This window comes from Euprymna scolopes, chromosome 18 (genome assembly GCF_053919585.1).
Source record: "Euprymna scolopes isolate OS-2025 chromosome 18, ASM5391958v1, whole genome shotgun sequence".
NCBI classification, from domain to species: Eukaryota; Metazoa; Mollusca; class Cephalopoda; order Sepiida; family Sepiolidae; genus Euprymna; species Euprymna scolopes.
In genome coordinates this window covers 80,470,781-80,484,294 of record NC_136499.1, presented here as the reverse complement: position 1 = coordinate 80,484,294, position 13,514 = coordinate 80,470,781, and the positions used below count along the sequence as shown (strand labels likewise).

Sequence of the window (13,514 nt, the reverse complement as noted above, 5' to 3'; positions counted from 1 at the left end):
CAAAAAGTCTCTACCAAACTCTTTTCTGAATATTTGGTCTACAGAATTGAAATTTGATATATAATGTATTTGGACCTGTAGCACATTTTCGATCTGGGTGTTAGACAGTAAAATAGTTGCTAATGGGTCAAAATGCGAAAAAAACATTGACGTTGGCCTGGAGTAAGTTGACTATACACATTTATTTTCTATGCATACGCTAAGTAAAAGGTTAAACAATGTTATTTTTGCAATTTTTGTATATGTATGGATTTAGGTCATACATTAACAGATAAGGCTGGATTTAGGTCATACATTAACGGATAAGGCTGGATTTAGGTCATACATTAACGGATAAGACTGTTTTGGTTTCGATTCTATCTGATGGCACATAAGTTATTTTTTACTTTTTAAATCACTACTATATATTAGGTACAATAAAATAAGCAATAGTGAATGACTCTATAATAATAAATACAAAATCTGCATGAATTAAAATATAATATTTAAGTTTATTTTATGACCGGGCAATACTAGGCGGCTTGCTAGTATGTCTATATGAAAGTGACCTTGTCTTTGTGTGTAAAACTTTACATAACTCCTCTGGATTTGGTCTATAGACTTTAAACTTAGTATATAGGGTACCTGGACTTCAGGAACAATTTCGATTTGGTTTTTAACCTGTAGAAATAGCTGTTAAATAGTAAAAATTGGCAGGAACTAATCGACTGAGTTCTGAGCATTCTTACATATATATTTTTAGCTCGAACTCATTTAATTTTAGCCTTTTTTATCCATCTGGCGATAGCTCAGACAGTAACTATGAAAACTAAAGTGCTAAATAACAATTAAAGCTGGAGAGCTGAATGATTGGGTTCCGATTCCAGTTGAAGACGCACAAGTCATTTTTTATTTACTTTTGAAATCGTGACTATATATTGGGTACAATATAATAATCAATAGAAAATTTGCTCTATCATAATAAATAATACAAAATTTGCATGAATTAAAGTATCATATTTTAGTATATTTTATGATTGGGCAATGCCAGGCAGCCTACAAGTATATATAATGTCAGTGTGCGAAAATTTTCTAACAACCCCCTTTCTAAAGATTGGATCTACAGAGTTGAAATTTGATATAGTGGGTATTTGGATCCGTAGTACATTTCCGATTTGGTTTTAGCCGGCAAAAATTGCTACTAAGGAGTCCAAATTGAAAACAAAACAGTTAACTTTGGTAGGGTAAGTCAACTAAAACATTACCCCTGCAAAAATAAAACATTCATAGCTCAAAAGCACTTAATTTCCAACCTTTCATATCCATCTATTGGGTAGCTCAGGTGGTTACGATGCTGGATAATTAAATAACGACTAAGACTGGACTACTAAACGCTTTGGTTTAGATTCTAGCAGATGGTACCAATGTCATATTTCTTTTATAACTTTTGAAATCATTACTACATATTGGAGAATAATCAATAGAGAATTTGCCCTATAATAATAATAAATAATAAATCTCCATGAATTAAAACATAATATTTATGAATATTTAATAACTGGGCAATGCTGAGTGGCCTGGTAGTATATATATATATATGAGTGAAAGTATCTGTGTGTGTGTCTGTGTATTTGTGTGTCTGTGTACATTTCCCTACGCAATAACTCTGTCAATTTTTAGTCTACAGACTCGAAATTAAATATACAGGTTACTGAGATTTGGGAAAATCGATGTGATCTGTTTTTGGCCAGAAATTTGGCGATTAAGGGGTCAAAGTTCAACGATTTGACCTTTAAAAACTCTACCAAACTCCTCCGACAGTTTGGGGTCTACGCACTTGAAATTTTAGATATAGGTTCCTTGGACATAATAACTTGATTTGAGCCCAAAACAATAAATTTTAATGGGGCATAATAGGGGTCAAAGTTTTAAAAAAATTGACCTCTGCGGTCTCTTCCAAATTACTCAGACAATTAAATAGTTGAAATTTTACATTAAGGGTATTCAGAGATAGGGCAAGCTTTTTCATCAGTTTGGGTCGAAAATCTTTAGTTACCAATATATAAATGTATGTATGTATGTATGTCTGTTTTCATGTTTGCCTTAAACTTTCAATAGAGGCAACGGATTTTACTAAGATCAGTATCGTTTTAAAGTTCGATCTTTCATACGGCAAATATCGAAAAATTGGCTAAAAACATTAATATCTTCCCCTTCAACTAGGCACTTTTCTACAAGGGGAGTCACCTTTTTCGCCGATATTTTTTAAAGTTATCCTCTCCTTTAGATTGTCTAGCCTTAATTTTAAAAAAATGTCGCTTCTGGTTTGGCGGTGGTCGTAACAGCATAAATGTTAGGTTTTACCTCGTTCTTTTCCTCCTTTGTGGTACGGGTTCGAGCCTGCCTTCCTACTACCACTTTTTTTGTTTTTTTTGCTCAACATACACATCCAAACACCCGGGCAACGCCGGGCGCCCATGCTAGTATATATATATATATATATATATATATATATATATATATATATATAATGGTTATCCACTAGCGAATAAACATTTTTAAGATTTTTTCTTTGGCGGAAAAGAGGGTGAAATTAACGACCACGTGCCAAAAAATCGATCATGATTGAGGGGGGTGTTCAGGATAAACATTTTTAGATTTTTAGGGAAATGATAGAAATACTCATGATTGGCTGAATTTAGGAAAATTGGGCAATGGAAAAAATTTTGGTTAGGTAGGTAATTGGACAATTATGGAATAAATATCAATTAAAAATACATTTCAGGTTTCATAATATTTTAAAATAAATATATTTTAATATTTACTGCATGGCCTACTATAATAATACGACCGTATATGTCACACTGAGAGGCAATTTTCTAAGCGGCCATTGAAACTAAGACAAAGGGAGGTAACTCAGAAATTGTTTTCTATTCAAACATTATTTCAGATGTTAATGCTTAGATAATTAAATAATTATTTCAGGGTTTAATATTTGAAATAATGCTTAAATGAATTCTACTTACATATTTTACTGTTATCTTGTCCAAAGTAAAATGTTTCCATTAATTAGATGTATTTTCCCCTTTTATTTCTTTATAATACACAACAAAACAAAAACAAATTCATTTTGACTTGTCTCTCCTGACCTTCCAATAATTTTGTTGTTTATAAATATGAAAAAAAAAAAAAAATTGCTTTGACTATAACAGGTTTTTAAAAGATTTTATTAGAATATCTTTTTTTTAAGAATATCAAAATATTTACAAAACACATAAATATAAAGATTGGAAAGGAAGTAAATTGTTTTTCACAAAATTGTTACAAAATCATCAAATCATTAACTGCCATCTTTTTTACAAGAGGAATTTTAAAGCATCTTTTTACAAAGCACAAGAAATTTTAAAGTATCTTTACAAAGCACAAGAAATTTTAAAGTATCTTTTTACAAAGCACAAGAAATTTTAAAGTATCTTTACAAAGCACAAGAAATTTTAAAGTATCTTTTTACAAAACACAAGAAATTTTAAAGTATCTTTACAAAGCACAAGAAATTTTAAAGTATCTTTTTACAAAGCACAAGAAATTTTAAAGTGTCTTTTTACAAAGCACAAGAAATTTTAAAGTATCTTTTTACAAAGCACAAGAAATTTTAAAGTATCTTTTTACAAAGCACAAGAAATTTTAAAGTATCTTTTTACAAAGCACAAGAAATTTTAAAGTATCTTTTTACAAAGCACAAGAAATTTTAAAGTATCTTTTTACAAAGCACAAGAAATTTTAAAGTATCTTTTTACAAAGCACAAGAAATTTTAAAGTATCTTTTTACAAAGCACAAGAAATTTTAAAGTATCTTTTTACAAAGCACAAGAAATTTTAAAGTATCTTTACAAAGCACAAGAAATTTTAAAGTATCTTTTTACAAAGCACAAGAAATTTTAAAGTATCTTTTTACAAAGCACAAGAAATTTTAAAGTATCTTTTTACAAAGCACAAGAAATTTTAAAGTATCTTTTTACAAAGCACAAGAAATTTTAAAGTATCTTTTTACAAAGCACAAGAAATTTTAAAGTATCTTTTTACAAAGCACAAGAAATTTTAAAGTATCTTTTTACAAAGCACAAGAAATTTTAAAGTATCTTTTTACAAAGCACAAGAAATTTTAAAGTATCTTTTTACAAAGCACAAGAAATTTTAAAGTATCTTTTTACAAAGCACAAGAAATTTTAAAGTATCTTTACAAAGCACAAGAAATTTTAAAGTATCTTTTTACAAAGCACAAGAAATTTTAAAGTATCTTTTTACAAAGCACAAGAAATTTTAAAGTATCTTTTTACAAAGCACAAGAAATTTTAAAGTATCTTTTTACAAAGCACAAGAAATTTTAAAGTATCTTTTTACAAAGCACAAGAAATTTTAAAGTATCTTTTTACAAAGCACAAGAAATTTTAAAGTATCTTTTTACAAAGCACAAGAAATTTTAAAGTATCTTTTTACAAAGCACAAGAAATTTTAAAGTATCTTTTTACAAAGCACAAGAAATTTTAAAGTATCTTTTTACAAAGCACAAGAAATTTTAAAGTATCTTTTTACAAAGCACAAGAAATTTTAAAGTATCTTTTTACAAAGCACAAGAAATTTTAAAGTATCTTTTTACAAAGCACAAGAAATTTTAAAGTATCTTTTTACAAAGCACAAGAAATTTTAAAGTATCTTTTTACAAAGCACAAGAAATTTTAAAGTATCTTTTTACAAAGCACAAGAAATTTTAAAGTATCTTTTTACAAAGCACAAGAAATTTTAAAGTATCTTTACAAAGCACAAGAAATTCAATAAAAATTGTAAAGGTAAATGTTCAACAGTAAATTTCACTTTTATTTTGATCGTTGCTGCTTTTTAAAAATTTTTAATGAATCATTTCTAATTTCATCCGAAGAAAGTTTTTGCTTGTTGTTATAGAATATATTTATAACAATTTTTGTTGCAAATTTATGTACTTTTTCAATGTGTTTCTCACATGTAAATATATACTTTGGCGAATAAGTTTTTAAAAATGATTTATGCAGACTTCCTAGTTGTAGACTCATCATCTTTTTCAATGAATTGAGAAGAAAAATCCAAAATTGCAAAGCAGAAGTAGCAATAACTAAAATGAGGGGAAAAAGAGCTTACCTCGGGTACGTCTGTTGTGTCACCGGTTGGGGGGAAAAAGAGAATTCCAAGATGGCGTCTGGGGGTTTTTATTAGCGTTTACCCCATGCAACTTTCGGAAAATCATGTTTCTTTCTCATGTGATTATGCAAATAGATAATTCCCGGCCACTATAAAAGCAGGAGGCTAGAGACGAGTCGGCAGTGTCCTGCAAATTGTGTGTGTGGGTGTTTCTGGCGATTGGAGTGTGTCTTCTTTTACCACGGTTATCACGGACAGGAATTCCCTCTCTTCTGGAGGTGGGCGATATATTGACTATTTTGAAGTTGTACTGTTGCTGACAGAACATTTATTTTTTTTGCCTACTACATTTTTGTTTCAAGCTATTTCGGCCCGAATATGGTGAAGGTGCGGATAAGCAGTGATATTATCAAGCCGTTCTCTGGCGAGGGAGACGTTGTAGCGTGGCTGAAAAAAGTGAGACTTGTCGCACAACTTCAGCAGGTGGATGACGTAGAGAGTCTGCTACCTTTATACCTGGAAGGCGATGCGCTGGCCCTCTACATGGAAATGGAGGAGGACGATCAAAAGAAAATAGACCAGATTGAGGCTCGATTAAAGGAGGCATTTACTGATGACGCGTTTGCAGCATATAGAAAAATAACTATGGTTAGATGGGCTGGTGAACGTGTGGATGTGTACGCCAACAAAATCAGGCAGTTGGTTGGATTGGCCGGATTCACAGGAGAAAGCTTAGAGAGACTCACAAAATTAATTTTTGTCACTGGATTCCCTGACACCATCTCAATTACTCTTCAACAGGTGCCGAACATCAAAGCCCTGACCATGGGGGAGCTAATGTCGAGAGCGAGAATTTTGACGACGACTGGCGAACAAAATCAGGATGTGGTTGCGGCCACACGCTCACCCAACAACAGGGCCCAGAATAATCCTGTTAACGTGACCTGTTTCAAATGCAATGTTAAAGGCCACCTTGCAAGGGACTGTCGAAAACGTGGAACACAGTGTTACCGTTGCGGTGAGAGTGGACACTGGGCTCGGAACTGCTCGGGAAACGAGCAAGGGGAGGACACATAAGCGCCAGTCTCCTTCCCAACCAAGATGTGAACACGACGCTCCCGGTGATAAGCATCCATGTTGACGGGACGTGATGTTTGACGCTTATTGATACAGGATGCTCCAGGACAATTTTACATGCAGACCGGTGCCAGTCTTGGAGAAAAACAAACGTAAATGTCAACACAATTGGTGGAATGTCCCATGCGTGCTGCGGTGTTGGAACGGTCTCTGTATCTACTGATGAAGGTGTGTCTGCCAGAGTCGATGTGTTGGTGGTGCATGGCAAGCCACTGGGATTTGACTTGCTTCTAGGGATCGACGCCATAAAAGCTCTAGGAGGTGTCGTTGTCAAGCCTACAGGATCAGTGCGGCTGGCCGCCAGGAAAAGTATTAAATGCGCAGCCATTTCTATCGATGAACCAGATTTCACTGCTACCTTTGACCATCAAAACCGAACGTGGACCGCATCGTGGAAATGGTCTGTGGACCACCCCCCTGAAAGGCTGCATAATCGAGTGTAAGAGTACCCAGTGCCAGCAGAAATTCGTGAAGAATACACGCAGGAGCTCCACACCTGGATAGATAATGGTTGGCTCGTGCCATACCCAGAGGATAAATTGGGACCCCCCAAAGGTCTAATTCCCCTGATGGCTGTGATACAGCAGAACAAAGCCAAAGTGCGCCCGGTGACGGACTACCGGGAGCTAAATCATTACGTAGACGCATTTACGGCCAACGCAGATGTTTGTGCGGCTAAGCTGCGTGAGTGGAGACAAAAAGGTGCTAACGTGTCTCTACTGGACCTCAGAAGAGCATACCTACAAGTCCGGGTCCATGAGACACTGTGGCCATACCAGACTGTGGAAATGGATGGGAAAAAATACTGTCTGACCCGTCTGGGGTTTGGTTTGAATGTGGCTCCCTTGATAATGAGAGCAATTGTCAGCGAAGTACTATCTCAGGAAGAAGTTATAAGCCGCGCAGCATCTGCTTACATTGATGACATTTTTGTCAATGAAGACGTGGTGCCCGCGATCCGTGTGAGAGAACACCTCACGCAGTTCGGGTTGGAGTGCAAGAACCCGGAGCAGTTGAAGGACGGTGCACGGGTGCTGGGATTGGCAGTCAGGATGGAACGCAATGAACTGCGGTGGAAGCGAGGAAATGCAATTCCGGAGGCTCCCAGTATTGTTACGCGACGAACAATCTTTTCCCTGTGTGGTCGACTTGTCGGGCACTTTCCGGTGTGCGGTTGGCTTCATGTGGCTTGCGGAATACTCAGAAGGAGAGTAAGTTCGGTAACGAAGGGCTGGGATGATGAAGCAAGGGACGCCGTACTACATCGTATGATGTTCGAAACCTTAAAATCTGCGCAGCAGAACGACCCAGCACAGGGAAATTGGTGTGTGGACCGCAAAGAGCTGAATGTATGGGTCGATGCTAGCTCCCTAGCAATTGGGGCAGCCTTGGAGATGTGTGAAACTGTGTTGGAAGATGCATGTTGGCTGCGACCTGAAGATGACTCTCAACATATCAACTTGGCTGAACTGGATGCCGTATTGAAAGGCATCAATTTGGCTCTCCAGTGGCAGAGCAAGGTGCTACACATAAAGACAGATTCTGTTTGCGTATACCATTGGGTCTCGGACACGCTAACTGGAAAGGCGCGAGTACGCACCAAAGCAGCAAGCGAGATGCTTATTAGGAGGCGATTAAGCACTCTTAAGGAGCTCGTGAAAAAGTACGGGCTGACAGTGGATGTGACGCTGGTTCCATCAGCACGAAACATTGCTGAATGACTGACACGAGTGCCACAGCGGTGGTTTGAGGCAATGAAAAAGAAAAACGGTCTTGACCCAGTGATAGGCGCGGTCCACACAGACGAGCTGGATGAGAGTCAAATCATGGCTATTCACAAAGATAGTGGACATCCGGGGGTGCGACGCACTACCTACTTTATCAGGAGAAGATGTCCAACCACGACAAAAGCAACTGTCAGAACGGTCATACAGAAATGCGAGGAATGTCAGTCCATTGACCCAGCACCAGTCAGGTGGGAAAAGGGAAAGCTGGAAGTTAACGAGAATTGGCAGAGAATTGGAATGGATATCACGCATTATGGCACCTTCCATTTTTTGACTTTGACAGACTGTGGTCCATCGCGTTTCTCCATTTGGAGGAAATTGGCAAGGCAGGACTCGGCAAGCGTGATTCATCAGTTGGAGGCAGTGTTCCTCGAGCGTGGCGCGCCGCATGAACTCCTTTTAGACAATGACACAGCTTTCTGCAGCAATATGTTCCAAGCATTTGCATGTAAATGGGGAGTTCACTTGCGATTCCGTTGTGCATACGCTCCAGCCGGGAATGGCATAGCGGAGCGATGTCACCGTACACTGAAACGAATGGCGGCTAGAATGTGTTGTCCCATACAGGAGGTTGTCTACTGGTATAACATCACACCAAGAGACGACACATCTCCCTCCACTGCGCCTGCCAACAGGATTTATCAATACGAAGTTCGAGTAAAGGAGACCAATCTCGCAACTGCGTCCCCAGGTTCCAAGAACAGCTTTTACCAGGTTGGAGATCCGTATGGGTCAAAAGACCGCAAAATCGATGTACCACGAGGTTCGGCAAGAGTGAGGTGACCAAGGTGATCAGCCCTCAGTCAATTTTGGTGGACGGTGTGCCTCGTCACGTGAAGGATTTGCGCCCTCGCCATTATGTTGTTACATCGGAGGAAGAGGGAGACTCAGACAGTATGATGTCTTCTGAAAAGACAGAGAGTATGATGCAGGACGACGGAGAGGATTTTGAGCCATATAATGTACATACTGAAGAAGCGGAGGAAGGACCACCCGTCTTGCCTTTACGAAGGAGTACCCGACAGAGACGAGTGCTGCCCCCCTGCCCTGATTGTGAAACACCGCCTATGGAGCAGACTGGTGGCAATAATGGCGATGAGGAGGATGGCAGGGAGGAAGTGCTGCCTCCGGTTCTTCGGAGAAGTGCCAGACAGAGACGGCTGCCCCCCTGCCCCATTTGTGATCATGAGATCAGGGGGGAGTGTAGCAGAAGTAGCAATAACTAAAATGAGGGGAAAAAGAGCTTACCTCGGGTACGTCTGTTGTGTCACCGGTTGGGGGGAAAAAAAGAATTCCAAGATGGCGTCCGGGGGTTTTTATTAGCGTTTACCCCATGCAACTCTCGGAAAATCACGTTTCTTTCTCATGTGATTATGCAAATAGATAATTCCCGGCCACTATAAAAGCAGGAGGCTAGAGACGAGTCGGCAGTGTCCTGCAAATTGTGTGCGTGGGTGTTTCTGGCGATTGGAGTGTGTCTTCTTTTACCACGGTTATCACGGACAGGAATTCCCTCTCTTCTGGAGGTGGGCGATATTGACTATTTTGAAGTTGTACTGTTGCTGACAGAACATTTATTTTTTTTTGCCTACTACATTTTTGTTTCACAAGAACAAATAAATTCAGCAATCTGAGTGGGTGGAATTGTCAATAAATTAAGATAATGATTCTCAATGATCTCCGTATCATTGCTAACCATAAAAGTAGAACAAATATCACAGTTAAAGCGCTTCAAAAGTTTTTTTGCAACATAACCAACAATTGATTATGCTACTTCTTTGCTGTCAGGTGATAAACATAGTTCATTTATTTCTGACTCATGTTTGGACAAAATATCCAGAAGATTATTATAATTTTCATTCTTTGACAATGGATTGAGGTTTTCCTGCCAAATGTTAATATTTTCTTTTAAAAGGGATCTACAGATTAAAATCTTTTCACTGCTATAAATCTCACGAAGACCCACTAAAAATCTCCCTTCGCTCATTGGATGATACTGTGAAATTGCTTTTCAAGGGGATCACTTTGAAATCTACGAGTGAGAATATATTCATACCCATCATTCAGCAGTTCTTTCATAAGCATTACTTGTGCTCTCAAAGTTATGACAAATGCTTTGCTAGTCTGTGCAGTGAGGCAAAAGTCAGAAATTTTTTACCAAGACTCGACCCAGTTAGAAAATGTTTGGTAAAAGTTGATTTTATCATCACTTGCAGTAACAGCATTATTCAAAAATTAGGGGTAAATCTTTGAGTAGAATTTACTATAGTCCACCAGCACCATATCAATTTTTAAAAATTTGCAATGTCGGTCTGTTCTGGAAAGTAGCTTTTACAAGCAGCAATTGTTGTCTCGTGGAATACAGCAATAGCCAAATTGACACTTTGCTTATTGTCTGGCTGAACTGGAGATTTTGCTGTGAAAGCTGCCAGATTTATGGAGAGTTGTTCATACTATAGACTCCATAGCCAGTTATGATGTCGCTAAACAACAAATGACTATGATTAATTTCACATCATATTACTTACAGTTAAAAGTGTCTGCATTATAAATAATAGTTCTTCATTTTTGTTTAGTCTGTGTTTTCTCCTTGTTGTTTGAAAATGGTCATTGCTATTTTAAGCACATGTGGTTCTGACGTGTTTCCGTGTCATGTTTCAGCCAATGTTTTTGTTTACAAACATGGGAGTTGTTAGCTGGCACATTTTAACAAAGCAAAACAAAGAAATTGAATTAAACCGACATTCTCAGAAAATATCAGATCTCCTTCCCATTATATTTAAATACTTAGCAGGGGGTGTCAACCTTGTCTTTCATAAAATATGCTTAAATATATTTTAATTTATGCAGATTTCGTATTTATTATTAGAGACATTTGTCTGTTAAGTATTATATCGCACATAATATATATAATGCTGATTTCAAAAGAAGAAAAATGACTTGCGTGCCATCAACTAGAATCGAAATCAAAACACTCCAGCCATGTTCCCTACTGTTTGAGCTAACTTAACAAACAGATAAAAAGTTTAAAAATAAAACCATAAAACCAGTTAGTAATTTGGCAGTTTAACTGTACTCTTCAGTTACAAAGATTAAAAAGTTGTTACTGATAGATTATTGTTCACGCCTATAACAATTTCAACTTATTCCTTTTCAGTATTGACTTTAAATATCATATTTATGTTCCTTTACATATTGCAAATAAATATAATAGATAATTTTATTGTTTTTCTATTTGTTTCTTTTCTATATTAACTTTAAATATGTTTACGTTTACTTACTTACAAATAAATATAATAGATAATTTGTTTTTATTATTGTAATCTTTCAATATTGCAAACAAATATTATTATTTTATTAGAACATAATTCATAATTTATTTTAGCAAGAAGATACCAAAGAGGACTGTTCAGCATAAAAGCAATCAAGTCTGAAGTGTAATATCACAGTTCAGAGATCTCCCAGAATGTGTATTGGCATGAATAATAAATTCAAGGGAAACCTTGCGAGTATATTAACAAATTTATCAGCATTAATCCAGAACGGACAAGTAAGCATACTCCTTAGAACAGATAACTCCTTACTGTGAGTCAAGCCACCAAAACTAACACAACCTGAGATAAAAAAAAAACAAAACAATTCCCTACCGCCCAAGGCTCTTGTGTCTTAAACTACATCTGCGCGCAAAGTATAATTTCAACTCAGTACCGACGGCAGCAGTGTGAGTGTGTGTCCAGACTTTGAGGAGCATGATTGTTATCATTAATATCTCCACAACAATCAGCAGCAGCGCTGTTGTCATCATCACCATATTTTCAACCGTCAAGCAGCAGCACCGATGTTATCCTTCAACAACCAGCAGGACAACCACTGCTATCGCCATTGCTATCTCCTCAACAATCAAGCAGCAATGCTGCCGCCATCACCACCATAATCACCAGCAATCAACAATATGATCAACAGCTCTGGGAACAAGAACTGCTATCTACATTAAACTGGCTACTTTTCTCGACTCAGCAGACAGTGGAACGTCCTGACAATTAACAGAAAACAATACCTCACTAAAGCATCCAAAATAAAAGTTTTAATTTCAACTTTTCTTGTTTCCATGTTCATTTATTTACAATAACTCATAGCAAGGGTTGAGATGCAACAACGGTTATCATTGTAATATCACAATAAATAGATTAAGTGGTCTACCCTTTCAGCCTTTACCTTCTCTTGATAAATGGTTAGTCTATCACCACTCGTCTGACGTACTCCCACCAGTGAATGCCAACAAAGATATTCAGTCATTTTTTGTAAGTCAAAGTGCGCTAACTCTAGTTCACTAATTTTTCAACTAAACGCTTGACTCTGTGTCTAACCTCATGGAGAGGTAAATACAGCAAAAAGTTCAATCAATTAAAGTAAAAACTTATTTTAAGTAGAAGACAATATAAAATGGAAATTAATGAAAACTTAATTGCTCCATTCAAGAAATTTTTATACCATTAAATAATTAATAAAGTCGAGAAATTATTTGAGCTTTTGTAATAGTAAAACATAGGCAAAGGTGGTTTTCATTATAGCCTTATAAAATATATTTAGAAAATTTCACCTTTTCAAATCTCTTCAAATAAATACTTTGTATATTTGTTAATACAGTAAAATTGCCTTGAATTATATGTATATTTTTGTAATGAGGGTAAAAAACAATTCTGAAATTTACTCTCATCCTTTCGGCTATGCGCTGTAAATGTGTACATAAATTGTACACATCATATGTGTACATATCATTCTACAAGTTTGGCATATTCTTGACTTTTACTGAAAATCGTTTGTTCATCTGTTTTAACTGTAATCCAGCATTTTTTATCTCCCTTTAATACGGTACGTGTCCTTATTGACGCGTTTCCATTCATAAAATGAGCATTTTGTGGTAGTCCTGCAGTATTTTACCCACCGATTTCACGATCTTAGCCGAGCGTTGACGAACGCTTTCGGCGTTAACGCCGACGAAAGCCGAGAATTCGGAGCTACGATGCAAGAACGCTAAAAGTATGTGAATAGCAACAACATTACAAGGAAAAGATATTACACACACACAACAAAATGGATAAAATTAATACAAAAAATTTGGATAAAATAAATCACAAACACTTACCGTAAGTTTTTTTTAAAGTAAAATAAATTTATTTTGTTGAATTTTTTTTTTTTTGGTTCATTTTGTTTTCCGATAGCTTTTTTTTTTGGGGGGGGGGTAAGCAACAGTCATAAACACTTCAATGTATTTTGTTTTTGTTTTTAACAAAACGTTATTAAACAGTAACAACAATGTTTTTTTTTTGTTTGTTTTTTTTCAGTAATGTTTGTAGGGGGGGGGACAACAATTACTGTTTATCTTTAGTTCCGATTGGAAGATTTTCTACTGACTGTAGAGGCAAAGTAGGGAGCAAA

General features: G+C 36.5%; 1 long non-coding RNA gene across 1 annotated transcript in view; it reads left to right on the top strand.

Annotated features, from left to right (window-relative positions):
• Positions 1-12,169, top strand: part of LOC145297664 (uncharacterized) — a 228,620-nt gene extending 216,451 nt beyond the window's left edge. Inside the window, exon 2 of the long non-coding RNA XR_013870292.1 lies at positions 11,461-12,169. This is a non-coding gene — a long non-coding RNA (uncharacterized LOC145297664). The remainder of the gene's footprint in view (positions 1-11,460) is intronic.
• Positions 12,170-13,514: the final 1,345 nt, after the last annotated feature.